Raw genomic sequence first — 2500 nt, 5'->3', positions numbered from 1 at the left:
AAACAATAACAGACCATATAATAAATTTTTACTTTTCAAAATGGAACAAAACAGTAAGAGGGCAAATAATGTTGATTTTTGTATACTTCCACTTTATGTATATTTGAAAGCTTCCACCTACTTTTTTTGAATTGAAAAGTCTTTGATCAGATCCTCAAAATTAATCTTTGGTAGCACATCTGTATCTATACTTAGTTGAGATGAAGGCATCCTGAATATTGTTTTAGCAAGTTTAAAGTGATTTTTTTTGTGCCGTAAACTATTTACCATTTCTATGGTGACCCCTCCTTCCCTTGATGCCCTACTCACGTACTTATTTTGCTTATTGGTTAATCCAGCGCTGTATAGATCTCTCCCCTAAAATTTCAGGACTTGGGCCTATAATAGAAAGGATTATTATTATTATTATTATTATTATTATCATTATTATTATTATTATTATTTGTATTAATATTATTAAGGCGGCGAGCTGGCAGAAACGTTAGCACGCTGGACGGAATGCTTAGCGGTATTTCGCCCGTCGCTACGTTCTGAGTTCAAATTCCGCCGAGATCGACCCTGCCTTTCATCCTTTTGGGAGCGATAAAATAAGTACCAGTTGAACACTAGGGTTGATGTAATTGACTAGTCCGCTCCCCCAAAATTTCTGCCCTCATAACAAAATTTGAAACCATTATGCTTGTATGCGCGTATGTATAATAATTCTAAAGTATGTTCATGAAGTTACAAGAGAGAGAGAGAGAGAGAGATAGGTGAGCGAGAGGAGGAAATGATACACCAACATAAAGGTCAGAAGTAGTAGTAGTAGTAGCAGCAGTAGCAGCAGCAGCAACAACAACAACAGTAGTGGTAGTAGTAATAGTAGTAGTAGGAGGAGGAGAAGGTGGAGAAAAAGAAGAAGAAGAAGAAAAAGAAATATAGTGTGTGTAGTTGTACTTTTTTCAGAGTCAAGTGCAAAGCATTGCGAGTCAGTGCAGCACCATACAGTGCAATACATTGCAGTGTGCAGCATCATGCTGCAACTGAATACTTCATATGCTACCATATGTTGTTACTGCGAGCAGGTCACATGTAAATTTACGAAAAGATTTGAGATAATTTTTTTATTTTTTTTAGGTTGTTGTAGATAATATCATTGAGCGATGCTGCTGTCATGAATGCACTCAGCACTTGTACACCGCATGGCGATATGGTAGCGAGCTGGATGCAGGAAGGAATACCGATGATGTTCCTTTAACAATGCATCGACCTTTTTTTTTTGGGGGGGGGAAATAAAATGGGGTTCGACTTCAGAATAGTATGGAATAATAAGAGTGATAAATTTGAATGCAGATGAACGATATATATATATATATATATATATATATATATATGAACACACACATACATGCACACGCACACACACACGCACACACGCACACACACGCGCGCACACGCTCGCGCACGCACACACAGAAACACACATACACGTACACATACACGCGTGCGCACGCAGTCATGGTGGAAAAGACACAAAAAAATATCTACTTAAGCTTCAGCGGTCTTCTTATGCCGCAAGAAATCGTTGTTACTAATGTAATATTAATGAAAGCAACATCAACATCAGTAATGGTGCTGACGATGATGACGATGATGATAATGATGATAATGATGATGATGATGATGATGAAGAAGGTGGTGTAGTTGGCGGTTGTTATGTTGGTGTTGGTGATGCTGATGATGGTGCTGTGTTGGAGGAGGAAAATAGAGATACAGAACGAGTTTAGTTCGTTCCATGACTTAGCTTGTTTTACGATTTACTCGTTAAATAAATCAATTTTCCCCATTGAAATTAACTAAAATATAATTAATCCGTTGCAGCCCCCACCCCCAAACCACCCCAAAATAATTTTTTAATGGTCTTAAAACAGAAAAGGTGCCGTTACAATTAAAATTACAATTATGAAAAAGAGAATGCATCAGAAATATGTAAACTGGTTTTATTAATTGAATTACCTTAAAGATGAGACGATTTGACGATAGAGCGGGGAGACGATGAAGACGATATAGAGGGGAGGTGGAAGATTACGGTTTGGAAGGAGGGTCTCCTTCCATTAAGACTTCATGAAGGACAATTTCTGGCGTTTTCTCTCGCCGCTTAATTAAGGCTTTTTGGACACACTTTCTTCACTTTTTACTCTTGCAGTTCGTTTCATTAGAAACATATCAAGAGAAGGCTGCTTTTTCCTGCCTTTCAAAATGTTACGAAAATGCGCCCGAGCACTATCATTAAATAAAGCAGCTGCACGACTTGTAGCTATATTTTCAGGATGATATTTTTCTACATATTCAGAAACATAGGACCACTTTGCTAACATTGCCTTTATGTCACTCGGAGAGATAGCATTCTCCGCTACACTGTCCTCCGTTACACTTCCAGGCCATATCAATGATTTTCAGGCAGGTTACAATGTTATAGTGCTCTTTTCAAAACTGACGAAGGGTTAGATTTATATTTTCA

The 2500-nt window shown here is 37.8% G+C and overlaps 1 long non-coding RNA gene across 1 annotated transcript in view; it reads right to left on the bottom strand.

Moving 5' to 3' along the window:
- Nucleotides 1-45: 45 nt before the first annotated feature.
- LOC128250109 (uncharacterized) overlaps nt 46-2500 on the bottom strand; it is a 10764-nt gene continuing 8309 nt past the window's right edge. Inside the window, exon 3 of the long non-coding RNA XR_008266232.2 lies at nt 46-378. This is a non-coding gene — a long non-coding RNA (uncharacterized LOC128250109). The remainder of the gene's footprint in view (nt 379-2500) is intronic.

This window comes from Octopus bimaculoides, chromosome 19, assembly GCF_046866305.1.
Source record: "Octopus bimaculoides isolate indiv1 chromosome 19, ASM4686630v1, whole genome shotgun sequence".
Taxonomy (NCBI): Eukaryota; Metazoa; Mollusca; class Cephalopoda; order Octopoda; family Octopodidae; genus Octopus; species Octopus bimaculoides.
Note: the sequence above shows the minus strand (reverse complement) of the source record. Positions and strands in the feature narration are given on the sequence as shown.